This window comes from Entelurus aequoreus, linkage group LG03 (assembly GCF_033978785.1).
Source record: "Entelurus aequoreus isolate RoL-2023_Sb linkage group LG03, RoL_Eaeq_v1.1, whole genome shotgun sequence".
In the NCBI taxonomy this organism is placed as follows: domain Eukaryota; kingdom Metazoa; phylum Chordata; class Actinopteri; order Syngnathiformes; family Syngnathidae; genus Entelurus; species Entelurus aequoreus.
In genome coordinates, this window is record NC_084733.1 from 35487293 (window position 1) to 35504348 (window position 17056).

At 39.6% G+C, this 17056-nt stretch overlaps 1 long non-coding RNA gene across 1 annotated transcript in view; it reads right to left on the reverse strand.

Moving 5' to 3' along the window:
- Positions 1 to 17056, reverse strand: part of LOC133645631 (uncharacterized) — an 86224-nt gene that overhangs the window by 45738 nt on the left and 23430 nt on the right. The window lies entirely within an intron of this gene.

The window sequence follows — 17056 nt, forward strand, 5'->3', positions numbered from 1 at the left end:
CAAGCAAACCAAACAACCAATAAGGCATTAGAATCCATCTCCAAACACGCCCTTAAAATTCTGTACAAAAAAAAGGCCAACAATATCATCATTCGAAACAAATACTAGGCTTATATTTGACAATTGTATATCCCTCTCAAATACACAAACTGTCTACAAAACTGTTCACAACCAATCAAAGATTTTGTCCATCGGACCTCGGATACTGCCACAAGAACAACCAGAGGTACTACTAGAGGGCAGTGTAGTAGCCCAAAATGTAGGACAGCCTTTGCCCAATCTGCTTTCTCGTCAAAGGCTGTGAAAAAAGCTCCCGTCTAAACTGCTGAGCTTGAATTCACTCACTTCTTTCACAGGAAAAGCAAAATCATGTTTTTGAGATAATCAGAGATGTACACACTCGTGATTTAAGTGAATTATCTGGGTTTTTAATGTGATTGACTTGAACTGTATGCACGATAAAGGCGAATGTTAGTAGTGTGTTCAGTTGTTTTTTAGTAATATCAGTATATATATATATTATATATATATATATATATATATATATATATATATATATATATATATATATATATATATATATATATATATATATATATATATATATATATATATATATATATATATTGTTGGAAGCAGATCAGAATCATATCCATATTTAAGTGTTACTTCTTTCTAAAAACTCCTATAGTCATATTTACATCAGCTAATGTCTCGTGTGGTACAAAGTGCTTGGATTAGAGTGTCCTTGGTTAGAGTCACAGCGCTGTTTATTCTCTTTGTTGAGACTGCCATTACATTCCTAAGATAAGGAGCACAGCTAGACTGGGGAAACAGCAGGCGGGGGACAGAGGGAAGATCACGGGACTTCCGGGGGTTTGAGGGGAGACCGAGCTAGACCGATCTGGACCGGGCTGGGGAACGCTGGTGTGCTGGATTGGTCTCAGTTTGTCCTCTAAGCTTGGAGAATAAACCACAAAATACCAACTGCTGCCTGTTGATTGAATATAAACATCAGCTTATGTGCCATAAAAAGAATCTGGGAGAGACTAGCAATTTGAATTCCCCATTGGAGGAATGCTGGTCGACGCAACAATTTGGGGGCTTCATCCGAGATGGCACGCTGTTGATTGATGACTTCTTGCAATCTTCTGGACAGACTCAATTGGCCAATTCAAGGTAAGCAGAACCTTTCTTTTTAGATAAAATCTGCGTTAGGAGTCTGTCCTGAAGTCTGTAAGTCAAACACTGTTTCGTAATCCCAGGCACAGATTGGTGATTTTGATAGGTTGATTGCATTTTTGCCGAGCCTGCCATTGCATTAAATTGTAAATAAGTGGTCAACTCAGGCCATTGTGTCTCGATTACCGTGACGGGCAGTTTCATTGACGAGTGAACTAATAGTCGGGTGTAGCTTACCCTGGGAATTTGGTCGTCCCTTAATGAGTTCGGGTTGCAAGATCCCAGTGAGATAAGACACTAAAACGTAAGGAAGCGGGTTCAAAGATCCCAGTGAGATAAGACACTGAAACGTAAGGAAGCGGGTTCAAAGATCCCAGTGAGATAAGACACTGAAATGTAAGGAAGCGGGTTGAAAGATCCCAGTGAGATAAGACACTAAAACGTAAAGAAATAGACACATGGCCTTGGAGTGTGACAGACAGGAATGTGATGGCGGTCTGGGAAAAATGTGATTAATCATTACTGTGTAATGATCAATTCAATGGACGGTTGTCGACAATGGAACTAGCAGGTAGAAAGAAAAAAAGAAGAAAAAAAAGGAGAACGTTCCTTGAAAGGGTTAAGAGGGAGTTTACAATACTCGAAAAGTCGTGAACTCAAACGTCTGGTAAAATAAAATAAATTTAAAAAAAAGTAACTGGAAGTTTTATGGTAAAGTGAAACGCAGAGAGTGTGCTGCTGAGTGTGAGTGTGTGTGAGCGGGAGTGCTTACGCGTGCTCGTGTGTGTGTGTGCTGCTGAGTGTGTGTGTGTGTGTGTGTGTGTGTGTGTGTGTGTGTGTGTGTGTGTGTGTGTGTGTGTGTGTGTGTGTGTGTGTGTGTGTGTGTGTGTGTGTGTGTGTGTGTGTGTGTGTGTGTGTGTGTGTGTGTGTGTGTGTGTGTGTGTGTGTGTGTGTGTGTGTGTGTGCGCGCTGGTGAAAATGGAACACTCAGGGAGAGAATTTAAGAGTTTGGCGTATGATAAAAGTAAACGGGGATTACGTGGAAAAACGAAATGCAGCAAAAGAAACGATGATTAATGACAGAATGAACTGATTGGTTTTTTGTCTGCCGCGCATGCGCAAGACAATTCAAACGACCCGCCCAGACTTTGACTAGGACACCGCCCCCTACTCCAGTGACAAGAGAAGGAGGTATTAACACGCCCCCTCTAAGATTAATCCTGCCTCCGAAAATGAACTCCTTGTACACGTCTGACCATTTTCTCCGGCAGACATTTTTGACACATGACATTAACACTTTGGACATACTACAATATAAGTCTCTTGCCGATGCATACGTGCAAGCCATTGTTGACCTTGCTTTGCCACCTGTACCTCCAGGAGGGAACCTTTGGCCAAACACTTTGGACAAAGTTAACCCTGATATACAAGGTGCCAAAAACAATATATGGCAGGACATTTTATTCATCCCATGCAAAATAGGGCTAATGACAGAGCAACAAGGAAACGACTACTTAAAATACAGATCGCTGAAGATAAAAGGTTAAAAGAACCAAAAGGTCAAAGATCAGCTAGGGTATATTCAGCAGTGGGTGACCTTGCTTTTGAGTTCCAACAGGTGGAGGAAAGAATCCTCAACAGACGTGCGGTTGGACTCGGGTGGTGGACAACACGATGCTTCAAAGCCGGTCTGGGGTAGACACTGTTTCGGCTGTGACCAGCCTGGTCACTGGAGTCGTGACTGTCCGAACATTTCCGAACAGGAAAGGTTCCGTCGTGCCAACAAACGAACACGAAGGCGTGTAAGAGGACGCCCACATCAGGAGCCGCAGCAGGAAGTACCGACAGGACCCCTGCTGGACATGAGTGTCAACGGACAATTTTATCAGCCACCCATTCGATTCTGAATGCAGAGGTACCAAAAAAACTGTGTGCTTCCTCTTTAAAGGTCGAAGGCTTCGCTGGGGTCACAAGAAGGTTACCTGTCACCAAACCACTTCCGGTTCAGATTGCTGGACCTCCTTTACAGACTGTACCCTGACATTCAAATCGCAAAGAAGGAATATTCCTGGTGTTACCTGACGGCTGAACCACCCAGCTGTGACACCACTACCAAGACTCCTCCATGAGCTCATACCACAGCCTGAAACAACAGGAATGGCTGACATCCAACTGCTTTAACGGTGAAAACCCTAAATGACTGAGATGCTTCCGTGTGTTCTGCCACCCGACTCGCCATATGTTATGATTATTTATATATGTTGGAACTCAAGGTGTGGCTGCTCATGTTGACCTATCTTTGCAACAGCTAGCATAGTATAAGATGGACACAATAGTGTCCCACATTGTTCCCTTGCTCTCTGTCTCGCCTACAAAACCAAAGAACTTAGGTCCAATGATAAGACACGGCGTAGCTGCCAAACATTACACCGACACCCAAATACCACATTTTCAATTGTTTAGGTTTAGCCCATGGTTATGTTAAACACATAACTATTGGCTGCACTTTAGACACCTGTAGGCTACGAGGAGCTAGCAGCTACACAACAGCTGAGCTAAAACGACACATTACACATTTAAGCATATCAAATAATTATAGTTGCTCATTACATACACAAAGTTGCCATGGCAGAAGTCTGATAGAAAGTATTCAGTAACAAACGTGTCCGCATCATTCAACTTTCTACAACATGAGCTTGACTTAATTAATTATTGGGGCCACCAGGTGTGGTAAAATTTCAAAATACTATTGCTAAAGCATCCGCCATAAGGGTAGTATTTTTCTAGTATTGGTGACAATATAAATATAAGCATATGTTGTTACTTTCACCATATTGAATAAGTTACATAAAAGTTAGGGTTCAGATGAGTTTGAGTTAATTGTGATATTGCTAAGGGGTCCCCTACCCTAACACCACCCCCCAGTGGACCATAGAGGCTGAAGAGACAATCATTGACCTCAAACATGACCTGTCCTCCGCTACTTGACTATTAGCTGACCTTTTTCTTAGATGTTTCTGAAAGTGATAGTATGACTAACACAGTCCTTTTTTTCAGAAACAGAAGGGGGTGAGTGAGGGTGGATACAGACTCCTTGGAACAAAATCGACAATCATCCGACTCTGACACATTCCATAGTTTTAACGTTTTTACCGTGGGTAAGAACTTATAACTAATTTTAATTTGAAAATAACGATTTTACACATCGATAGTAGTTTAGTAGATCAAATTTAGAATATGGAGGAGGTGAGGGTGAACCATGTATAGTCTTTGACTTCACTGATATGAGCAATACGGTACAAGGGAAAAGGTACGTACTGACTTGTGTTGACAATCACAGTGGTTGGCCGGAATCAACAACAACCTCAAAAGAGGATGCAATATCAGTAATTAAATGACTTGTGAATGACCTAGTACCCCGACATGGTTTCCCCAAAAAGATTAGGTCAGACAACAGCAACAATTTAAAAAAAATACTCACTTAGCCTTGGTCGAAAAGGCTTTCGGACTAGAACACAGGTTTGGGGTACCATCCTGAGTCCCAAGGTAAGGTTGAAAGGATGGACCAGAACATTAAAAACTAATTGGCTAAAATCTGTGCACAGACCAAATTTAATTGGATTGACATGTTGCAATTAGCGTTAATGATCATTCGAAGGTCCGTGAATAAAACTGTTTTACCGCCCTATGAGCTGCATACAGGTCCGCCATTCACAGGACCAGCAGCCCCCCATGGAAGGAGGACTCAGCGTAAAACCAAAATGGTATTTTACACAAAAAATTGCAGAATTTGTGTGCCAGTTCTTCTGTACAGATTCCCTTCCGCCCGCTGAGAGGGTCAAGATCAAGGTCATCAAACGCAAGTGGATGGAGCCCAGGTGGACTGGTCCCTTCTAGGTCGTAGAACGGACGTCCCACGCCCTTCGACTGGCTGGTGGAGGGGACACCTGGTACCACCTCTCCCTCTGCACTACAGCTGAAGAACCTGACAGATTACCAGCGGATGTCATTGCTGACATCACCACATCATCTGCCCCACAGCCCAGGAGACGAGAGAGATTTTCTACCTACATTACTCTTTTCAACTTCTATATTGTATATCCTCGTGTGAGACCAATCCAGTATGCTAAATGTTTCTTAGTTTTTCTTGCTTGTTTTCAGCATAACTATGTGTCGTTACATTAAGTGAAAAGTTTGATGTTTATCCCCGTTTTGTTACCTAAATTACTCTGATATTGATAGACGAAAGGCAGGATGTTACACCCGGTAGTGTTCCCTGACGGACTGGTGCTTGGGCGTGTTCTACTGTCTTTGTGTCTCAGTTCATCCTTCCTGACGACAGTGACTGACAAGTGTCTAAGAACATACAGCGGACTTTAAATAGACTGGGTCAAAGGGGATAGCAAGACTTATTTTTGACCTGTGCAGTGTGATTAATTACGGGGGACACAATAGCTATGACCGTGGTAATACCCTCTATATTTGTTACGACTCAACCCTGAACGATTGGTGTCGGATGCAGACAACATACTCTGGTAAGTTGTGCCCATCGTCCCTTTTATGTTGTTTTGGGGCTTGACCTGACTGATACAGACGCTAAAGGAATTATTAAAATTAATGTCCTTGAGAGGGCGTTAACTACCTCTACACCCTCTGTAGCACCTAAAGTACCACCCCACCTCTGTGGTGTTTCAAAGGCTCACATCTGTGCGTGCTAATGACATCACCACCGAAGGCCTGGTAACTTTGACCTTTGACCTTAGGAGCGGGTGCAGACAACCTGTGGCTCAGGTGGATGCCAAAACCTGGGTGACTGTGTTGCTTCTTCCGCTGGACGTCCCTTTTCCCCACACTTACCCCGCCCCTTTTAAGTTGACTGACATGTGTACCCTTCTGTTGACAATGCCACCCGACTTCTTCCCTTTGTGGCCCAAAAGCTGAATTACACGCGTTTTCAAATTACAGGACCCTCTTCGTCCCCCAACAAATTGGGTGACATCAACCGTTACTGGTGCACCACACTGATAGATGGCTATATATATATATCTCATGTAGAGTTGTTTACGTTGTTATGTTTATGATGGCGTGGCGAAGTTGGTAGATTGGCCATGCCAGCAATCGGAAGGTTGCTGGTTACTGGGGTTCAATCCTCACCTTCTACCATCCTAGTCACGTCCGTTGTGTCCTTGGGCAAGACACTTCACCTGATGGCTGCTGGTTAGCGCCTTGCATGGCAGCTCCCGCCATCATTGTGAATGTGTGTGTGAATGGGTGAATGTGGAAATACTGTCAAAGCGCTTTGAGTACCTTGAAGGTAGAAAAGCGCTATACAAGTATAACCCATTTATCATTATATATATAGATATAAATATAGAGAGATATAGATGTAGAGAGATATAGATGTACAGAGATATAGAGAGATAGAGATAGAGAGATAGATAGATATCAAATGCAAAATTGTGTATTTGTCCAAATATTTTGGTATTTTTTCAAGCAAAATTTTAAATATGCAAGCAAGTATTAGCCTGTGATTAATCTGGATTATACAGAGCCCCTAAAGGGATATGGAGGAAAACATTTTTTTTAGATATGTATCTCGTGCGCACGCAAAAGTTTCTCTTGCGCACGAGATACATATCTCGTGCGAAATACACGCACATATAGAGAAACTATCTCGTGAGATATGTATCACATGCGCACGCGATATGTTTTACTTGTGCACGAGAAAGCATTGGATGCGTGCGCGTGGTTTGAGGTGTGTGTTAAAATGCCTGTTCAGGAGTTAATTCGGCTGTATTTCCAACTAGGACTTTCCCCCATATGTGTTGTGGCAAAATGTGAATGCATGCCAAAAATGTATTTCCTTCGCGGGGGCGCGCAGCGCTCGCTGAACCTGCATTTTTGGCTTGGTGTGTCCACAGCGGATTACTAGGTGTAAAACAAACACTTTATCTTCCTGGTTATTCTATCGCTACGTGTTTGACATTATTTAAGACTTTATTGTGCCCGGAAAAGGACAGTTTGCCTCTTCTGTGGTATTAATGAGATTTAAAGGAGTGTTGTTAGTCCGATGTTGATGTGATAAAACCTCTTTCTTGTTTGGAAGATACACACAATTGTCACTGTTATTTCTTCTTGCACATAATAAATATGTACAACGTGTTTGGATGTATTCATTTATGTAAAATTGTCAATAAATGTAATATTGCCTGACAAAAAGTGATTTGATGTAATATTTCGATATTTACACATCGCATATTTACACATCGCATATTTACACGCGTATTTTACTACAATACCCTTATGAACATTACATATATCAAAATCAAGTACCTACTGTATTGTTTACTTGTTGAAATACCCCTTTTAGAACAAATATCTACCCAAATGGCCACTTTGTTGCTGCCAAAAATATGTTTCAAGTAATATTTTGATATTGAAACATCTTATCTCTGCATATTCTACTAGAATACTCTTAATAGCATTACATATAAATAAATCAAGTACTTACTGTACTGTTTACTTGTAGAAATACCCTTTACAAAGCTAAAAACTACAAAAGTGACCACTTTGCTGCTGCCAAAAATTGATTTCAAGTAATATTTTGATACGGACACATCTCATCTCTGCATATTCTACTAGAATACCCTTATGGGCATTACATATATCAAAATCAAGTACCTTTTGTAATGTTTACTTATTGAAATACCCTTTTTAGAGCAAATATCTACCCAAATGGCCACTTTGTTGATGCCAAAAATTGATTTCCAAGTAGTAATAATTTCCACTCTTTGCTCTCCCTTTCCCTCCCTCTCCCTCTCCATATGTACAGTATACACACACACACACGTGTACACAAATAACTACATACACATGTATAACTATATACACACATACCTACACCTATATACATACATATATACACACATACATACACACACACATATATATGTATATACACACACACATATATACTGTATATAGACATACAGTATATACATGCATATATAGACATATATACACATATACACATACTGTATACATACATACGTTATATATACACACACACACAGTATATACTGTAAATAACAGCAATAGTGCTCTTTGAGTGAGAACATTGCTTTTGCTGACATTCAGAGCATGTCAACCCTAATAGATATTGACGTGGTAAAAGTCGTTATCTGGGGAATAGAGGTATATTGTCTCGTGCGTGTTTTACCATCTACCCAACCATGCCGTTGTGTCCTTGGGCAGGACACTTCACCCTTGCCCCCGGTGCCGCTCACACCGGTGAATGAATGTTGAATGAATGATAGGTGGTGGTCGGAGGGGCCGTAGGCGCAAATTGGCAGCCACGCTTACGTCAGTCTACCCCAGGGCAGCTGTGGCTACGAAAGTAGCTTACCACCACCAGGTGTGAATGAATGATGGGTTTTTAACATGTAAAGCGACTTTGGGTACTTAGAAAAGCGCTATATAAATCCCAGGTATTATTATTACCCTATTTACACCCAACAGTCGGCTTGGGCATCCAACTTCAGATTCACAGAGATTGATTCGTCTGATGGTCTCCATGGGGACTTTGCCAAGGTTGTTCTTGCATGTGATATGGATCTGAGGCCACCCACTAGAAAGTGGTTAAGATCTCTTTTGCTGCCATGATAAGCAATGTCTGCATATTTCTAAGATTAGAATGCAGTTGCCTTACAGCTATTGGTATACCTGCCATGTGTTATGCCATTCAATTTAAAAGCTGTAAATTAAGAAAGAGCAAAACAGACACATAGATGACAGGACCCAATCAACACTACCGATACATACATACATACATACATACATACATACATATGTATATATATGCATATATATATTTACATTAAGGGTGTAACCATGTGTTTTAAATACAACAATTTGATTCAATATGTGTGGTTGCTGATATGTTTCAGGGACAATATTATTTTTCTGGAGCAATACGATCCGAAACGATTCAGTAAGTGGAAATCGACTCAGTAATATTTTAGCAAAAAACATCAACCAGTGTGCCTGTGAAATAAATCAATGGCTACCGGACACTGCAGGCAAAGTTTCCTATATTTATGTTATTTTAAGGGAGTTAGGTATAAATTAATTATGGATACAAACAAGCGAGTAAACAACAATTAATGGCCAATGGGTTCACAACTTATTTGAACAACGTGCTTTACTTAAAGGGGAACTGCCCTTTTTTTTGGAATTGTTCATAATCATTATGAGGGACAAGATGGATGTATTTTTTTAAATGCATTCTAACTCGTAAATAAAAGTCCGCTTACAACGGCGCCAATGGGAGGTCCTCCATTCCGCCCATTAATCTCTCTAAAAAACTATTCAAATAGCGGCAACAATAGTCCATTCATATTTCAGGAATTATAATTAATAATGCATATAATGCACTGGCTGCAGTGCCCTCTGCTGGTTGTTCAGTGTGTAGGTCACATTTATTTGTGCATCTGGTTTGTGGGAGGAATGTCTCATCGACACAAAAGTAAAAAAGCGATCCACATATGCAAATTCAATACAAAATCAAGCATATTTATATTAAAATCTCAAAAATTTATTTACAAATACACGTTTATTTATACAAATTATTGATTTATTTGTATGTCACATTTTTATATTTATAAATTTTATTTGTATTTTCAAATCTCAAAAATATATTTACAATATATTATACAAATATTTATTTATTTGTATATCACATTTGTATGTTTATTAATATATGCATATGTATTAATATCATATTGATATATTATAAGCTGATGTTACAATTCTACCTCCATACGTATGCAAAGTGCAAAGTTATAGTGGTGATTGATCCAAGAGTGCAAAGAAAGCTCAGCTTCCTCTAAAATGTCAAAGAAATAAGTGGTCAAATGTACTGTTCCATCCATCCACTTTCTACCACTTGTGCCTCTCGGGGTCGCGGGGGTGCTGGAACCTATCCCAGCTGCATTCGGGTGGAAGGCGGGGTACACCCTGCACAAGTCACCACCTCATCGCAGCAAATGTACTGTTGTGTTGACATTTCATTGAGTAAATATTTGTTAGCACGCTAGAAAGCGCATTAAACAGTGTTGTACGCTGAGCGTCCAAAGACTTCAATAGAGTGGCTTGTTGTCCTGTAGCGAAACCAGTCATTGGATAAACACTTGGTTTTGTCCCAACCATCGGACGCTAAGTGTCTCTGGGGGTCTATGGAACAGGGGGTCGGCCTACAGCTTCTGTATGATGATTGGCTGAGCTGTCTGAAGCTGAATCCCTTTTTGATTGACAGAAGATTATCGAATCAACGATTTTGAAATAAAAACATCCACCTGAGCATTTTTCATGATGTATTCTGTTGTTTCTTGTTGATCGAAAAACTTACAATCCTCTTGGTAAAAATTTTTTGTGTGTTAAGAACGACTTGCGACAAATCTAGCATTTTTTAATGGTGTTATTGGAGACTGTAGAGAGTAGCTGTAAACAAGCTTCCCCTCCTTGAAAGACCAGCAGTCGCCACCCATTACATTTCACAATGTAATGGGTTGCCTGTTTGGGCTTGTTTTTCATAATTTGTGTCTCTCGTGAGATCTGGCAACACTGACTAGGACAGGGGTGTCAAAGGTACGGCCCGCGTTCCGAATCAGGCCCGCCAACAGGTTTCCTCCGGCCCACGAGATGAGTTTGCTAAGTATAAAAATGAGCTGACATTTTTGAATGAAAGAAACTGCTGTTTCTAAATGTGTCCACTGGATGTCGCCAGAGCAATTCTTTGTGTCCCCTACCACATGCATGACTTAAGAGGGGGCGGAGCTATGTTAGGATAGAGGCAACACTTCTGTGTTTGGACACTACCTAATTCCGCTACTTATTAGTGATAGTATACAAATTTATAATCTGTGCATTTCGTGTTGTACATATGACACATTTTCTGGGCGCACATAAATATTCTGAAATAATATGTGTCCCCCTTCTTACTGTGATAAATGAAAGTTTTGTTGTAGACAATGCTACATATGTACAGAATAAACCTCATGGTATTAATACATCAGTTATGGAAAATTTGTAAATTACATTAATTTCATCTTCTGATAGATAAAAAATGAACACCGATGGGAGCGCTTTAAAACTCTGCCAGACTCAATTCCACCTATTTGACTAATGAACATTATCACATCATTTATTCAAAAAGTATAAATAACAACTAATGAAGATATAATACAATTATCTGCAACATGTACGTGTAAAAAAAAAACATGATTTATACATTTTCAGAATGTGATTGGTCTAATATTAAACAAAATAATAATCTAAAGTTATCTTTATTTTTAAGTTATCATGCCATGATTTTACCAGTCCGGCCCGCTTGGGAATAGATGTTCCTCCATGTGGCCCCTGAGCTAAAATGAGTTTGACAACCCTGGACTAGAACATTGCAAGTTTTACTAATCTGATTTTAACCTTTATTTTGTGTTTTGCAGGTGGATTCACACTATGTGAGCATGTTTAAAGTGTCTTTAATGACATTTTTGGCTCTGAGGTTGGTTATTTTGCAGCAATTTTCAATTAAAAAAAAACACACAGACTGTATCCTTAACAGGTGGGATTTTTTGTTTGAGCAAATGATATGCGGCCAGACACACTAGTTTATTATGTGTAATGTTTGGCAGTATAGTAACCGAGGCGGTGGCAAAAATCCGGCAAACATTATTCAAAAACATACAAAAACTAATGTACCACTCGGTATCCAATGAAAAACACTAACCAAAAATAACAAAATATACTTTCAAACTAACATTTGTTTTAATTTGCATATAGTCCCAACCAGATGAATTATACTTCAGTCAAACCTGAGGGTGTGATTTGCAAATAATTTTCAACCCATATTCAGTTGAATATGCTACAAAGACAACATATTTGATGTTCAAACTGCTAAACTTTTTTTTTTTTTGCAAATAATCATTAACTTTAGAATGTGATGCCAGCAGCACGTGACAAAGAAGTTGGGAAAGGTGGCAATAAATACTGACAAAGTTGAGGAATGCTCATCAAACACTTATTTGGAACATCCCACAGGTGTGCAGGCTAATTGGGAACAGGTGGGTGCCATGATTGGGTATAAAAACAGCTTCCCAAAAAATGCTCAGTCTTTCACAAAAATGGATGGGGCAAGGTACACCCCTTTGTCCACAACCGCGTGAGCAAATAGTCAAACAGTTTAAGAACAACGTTTCTCAAAGTACAATTGCAAGAAATGTAGGGATTTCAACATCTACGGTCCATAATATCATCAAAAGGTTCAGAGAATCTGGAGAAATCACTCCACGTAAGCGGCATGGCCGGAAACCAACATTGAATGACCGTGACCTTCGATCCCTCAGACGGCACTGTATCAAAAACCGACATCAATCTCTAAAGGATATCACCACATGGGCTCAGGAACACTTCAGAAAACCACTGCCACTAACTATGGTTCGTCGCTACATCTGTAAGTGCAAGTTAAAGCTCTACTATCCAAAGCGAAAGCCATTTATCAACAACATCCAGAAACGCCGCCGGCTTCTCTGGGCCCGAGATCATCTAAGATGGACTCATGCAAAGTGGAAAAGTGTTCTGTGGTCTGACGAGTCCACATTTCAAATTGTTTTTAGAAATATTCGACATCGCGTCATCCGGCCCAAAGGGGAAGCGAACCATCCAAAATGTTATCGACGCAAAGTTCAAAAGCCAGCATCTGTGATGGTATGGGGGTGCATTAGTGCCCAAGGCATGGGTAACTTACACATCTGTGAAGGCACCATTAATGCTAAAAGGTACATACAGGTTTTGGAACAACATATGCTGCCATCTAAGCGCCGTCTTTTTCATGGACGCCCCTGCTTATTTCAGCAAGACAATCCCAAACCACATTCAGCACGTGTTACAACAGGGTGGCTTCGTAAAAAAAGAGTGCTGGTACTTTCCTGGCCCGCCTGCAGTCCAGACCTGTCTCCCATCAAAAATGTGTGGCGCATCATGAAGCGTAAAATACGACAACGGAGACCTCGGACTGATGAACGACTGAAGCTCTACATAAAACAAGAATGGAAAATAATTCCACTTTCAAAGCTTCAACAATTAGTTTCCTCAGTTCCCAAACGTTTATTGAGTGTTGTTAAAAGGAAAGGCCATGTAACACAGTGGTGAACATGCCGTTTCCCAACTACTTTGGCACGTGTTGCAGCCATGAAATTCTAAGTTAATTATTATTTGCAAAAAAATAAATAAAGTTTATGAGTTTGAACATCAAATATCTTGTCTTTGTAGTGCATTCAATTGAATATGTGTTGAAAAGGATTTGCAAATCATTGTATTCAGTTTATATTTACATCTAACACAATTTCCCAACTCATATGGAAACGGGGTTTGTAGTTACTACCCCTCCATTGCACAACTCTAACATGATAACTCTGCAAGTAGCTAATCACAGGTAATTTAGTTGTTTTTGTTAGAGCGAGAGATTCAGCTCAGCATTTGCTTTTTAATGCTTTTGATGAATGACTTCTGTCCCATTGCCTCATGCCGCCATTAGTCTGACACCAGGGAGAAGCAAAAGTCCTAAAAGGATGGAGAAATGGAGAATTGATTTGCCTCAACTGTCATCCAAGGAAAATACTTCATCCCCATAATCCTACGCGACATTGCACAGAGCAATTAGAGAATCGCTAGTGTGTGTTTCCTGATGCACTCATGCAGAAAGACACCATACTAATCAGCTTTAATACCCGCTCTTCTGTATTAATGTAATGTGAAAGAAGTCACCCCAGCTGCAGTCTCATTTGGGATTTTTTTAGAAAAGCTAGTTCTGTTTTGATTGTATTAGGCTGAAAAGAAATGCCCAATTTTTTCCATTTTTAAACCCTGGAGAGAATTCACTAGAGTACGACATTTATTAGCATTTATTGGCAAATATCTCATCCAAAATGGCTGGGATTTGCATTATTAAAAACTTCTATCTGCTAATCCTTTGAGACCAATAAATGAATAGAGAAATTGAATATACAAACACCCTTTTAAATTATTAACAGTTTTAGTATGGAATTATTCTTGGTTTTATGATGCAGACACATTTTAGAAGAACTCAAGAAAAACAAAAGTATAATATTGGAGCAGGAAGTTTTTTCATTTGAATTTGATAATTTTATATGCAAGTTCGTCGGTACTACCTGGTGCTGCTACATGTGAAATCAATCGATACTGTATTTCGATAACTTGTTGCACGTGACATCAAGACTCGGCACTTGGCCGGGTAAAAAGCTGGGTAAAAAGCAGTCAAGCACTCAGCCGGACTGCCTTGAGGTAATGTTACAATTTTCCATGCCAACAAAGCAAGAAGAAGGCACTCAAAAGTACAGTTAGGCTCCACTTTTCAAAATGCGCTAGCTTGATGCTAATTTACATTGGAATTGCTGTAAGTATGCTACCGGTGAGCATTAGCGATTTTTAATGGTGATTTACACGCCTCCAAATGTGGTAATGAAAATGACAATTAAGATGCACATTAAAATCAAACAACTTGCAATAAATACAATATTTACTGGGTACACACTTTGCCGGGCTCAACAAAAGAAGACTGACACATTCAACTTAATGTCAAAGACTACTTCCTGGCTAAGGCAACACACCATAATCTTCAGACTACTGCCATCGATTTTCCTGAGGGAACTCTCCTGAAGGAATCAATAAAATACTATCTATCTATCAAACATCTTGGAATTGCAATTGCATGCAAAATCTACTTTATACTGTATAACAGTACAGTACTTGCAAATGAGACGGTGTAAGAAAACAAGATAACTGAAAAATAATTAAGATTTTTTTTTTTAACAATTAACATGTATAAAACACATCGGAATACAAACAAAAGTACCAAAAATTGGTGGTGTTGCGTATCGATTCCCAGGTACCAGGAATTGGTAGCATATCGATTCAAATAGAAAAGGTACCCATCCCTACCTACAATACAATACATCAGATCTGGGCATTCTGCGGCCCACGGGCCGCATCCGGCCCTTTGTGCGTCCCTGTCCGGCCCGCGAGAGGCCAATTATAAATGACAAAATAAATTTTGAAAAGTATCTATGTCGAGTGTGCAATACAACGGTGCTGCTTTTGTTTTGAAAATCGTTATTTGTATTACTTCCGTGTGGACGTATGCGTGTGCGTGATTGTGAGTGAATGTGAACAGCTGCAATCATAAAATAACAAAATAAAGTTGAAAAAACATCTATGTCGTGCGCGCAATACAACTGTGCTGCTTTTATTTTGAAAAGTATTATTTATGGGCGTGTGTCCGTGTGTAACCTGCGAGTGAAGGTGCACATGCAGCGACAAGTGATGCACGGTTTACACCCGAGACGCTAAAAAGAGAAAAGTTGATGAAGAATGGCGTGTTTCCAACAAGACATGGACTGCAAAGCAACGTTCCCTCTAAGGTGCGCGCCTGCGCAATTGCGCACTGTTCAAGCGTCTGCTGCGCGCAGCAAATTTATGCCGCGCAGCAAATCAAATCCCATCTGAATTCTAAACAAAATAAACATATTTATTCTATGTAATTTTGCAATGCAACTCTGAGTGACAGTGACAACAAGCGGCCCTAACGGTGTTCGTCAACACCGTTCAATTGAACACCGTTCAATTATTGTAACGTCTATCGAGATGCTTCGAGGACAGGAATTATATCGATCACTTTATTGAGCAAAACTGTTTATATTCGGACATAACCACACCAAAAACATGAGTAAAACAATTCTATCTCGAAAAACTAGTCATTTTCTGCCGTACAAACCAGGCCAAAACCAACTTGTCATCTGTCACCAACACGCATAGCACTAAACCACTGGTGCGTTTATGGCCACACAAAAAGTCGGCCAACTCAAACACCACACAAAGTTACACTATGACTCCTCAGTCATACGTGTGCTTATTTTACTGTCATTTATTATTAATGTTAATTTATTTATATTAGTCATGGAATGCTGTTACACACACTATGTTGAAGTATTACTATTATTATTAATTATTATTATTATTATTATTATTATTTATCTTACGGTATATATCAAAAATAATATTGAGCAAAATTTAATTGAAATATTGTCGATGTGGCCCTCCAGCAGTGCTCGGGTTGCTCATGCGGCCCCCGGTAAAAAATAATTGCCCACCCCTGCAACACATGCATGCTGCATTATGTACACATATTCATAAATTAGAGATTTGAATGAGATTTTTTTTCCTGCAGGAAAAATATTTACTTAATAAAAAAATTAATAAAATATATTGGGGATCAAAGATCTGTGACTTTGCAGGACGGGAATGTTGAATCAAAAATATTGCAAGGATTGTCCGTATATTAGTTGCAGCTCAGATTGTAGAAACAAAGCTTAGGAATTGAAAAATATAAAAATGCATCAAAAGTGCATCATTGATATTTGATGTCATTCTATCGTGTGACAACATAATACATTTGGACATACAGCACTGCCACTGAGAAATGTTTGTCTTATTGAGAATGCATTTTTTATATTCCTGGATGACATTTGGTCACCTTGTCTGTTTACCACAGTAATGGAAATGACAGGTCTGGCTGGCATTTTCATTGCTCAACTTTTACAAACTGTCATCTAAATGATTGACAACTCTATCCATACATTAATACAATCCTCCGAGTCATCCTGGGATTGATTCCACTCTCCTCTGTTGTATTTCCTCTCCTGTGGGAGTTTGAAGGCCAGAGCCCCAGATGTTACATATCAGATCATGCAGCATCTTTGATAAGTTATTAGAGTAACTGATTGCAACAAAGTGTTATTGA